Below are 877 nucleotides of genomic sequence, written 5' to 3'. Positions count from 1 at the left end.
TCAATGACTGCTACTCCAATCAATTCATCCCGTACTCTTCGATCCACTTCTCGAAGACGAACTTAGGCGGCCTCTCCTTCCAAAACTCGGTGGCATATCTATGGTTGTTTGCACCTTTGGAGTTATGTGCGGAAGTCAGCAGCGCAGTAGCAACCTTAATTCTGAACATTTCCAAGTCGCCTTAGCACCTTCTGGGCTAAGGCGATTGGAATCAAATCGTCAATCGCTTGGTCAAAAGCAGTTCGTCATTGCTTAGATGCTGTAGTACAGAATAGCAAACAGAGATGTATAAGTTTGTGTTTTGTGTAATGCATAAACCAATGTTCAGTGAAAACATAATGCCAAAAACCTAATAGAGTAATGCTCACATTCCAGCACATAATGCACGAAATTAAATGACATTCACTACACCAAACACCAGTTATGCAAACCAACCCATAGAATCTACAAATCACACGATGCACAGTCGATGCTAATATAATGCAATGAATTAGACATATAATGTAACTAACAGTAAGTCATGCTTTTCATTTTATAATGCAATAAATCAGACTACTAATGCAGTAATGTCCAATGTGTAATGCAACATACCAAACTAATAATGCCTAATTGAAATTAATACCAATCATAATGCACAGATTAGCCTACATAATTCACAAAACCAACAAATAATGCATCAAAACAGGGGCACCAAGTATGTAACCTTCAAATAATTCATGCAATCATATAACATTCACTGAACCAAATACCGATTGCTTATTGATTCTCAAAATTAATCAAAGAATGAACTCAGGAGCATTGAGCTTCTCCAGTTATGCAAACCAACCCATAGACTCTACAGATCACACGATGCACAGCCGATGCTAATATAATGCAA

This window comes from Salvia hispanica, chromosome 5 (genome assembly GCF_023119035.1).
Source record: "Salvia hispanica cultivar TCC Black 2014 chromosome 5, UniMelb_Shisp_WGS_1.0, whole genome shotgun sequence".
NCBI lineage: Eukaryota > Viridiplantae > Streptophyta > Magnoliopsida > Lamiales > Lamiaceae > Salvia > Salvia hispanica.
This window is presented reverse-complemented; position numbering follows the sequence as displayed.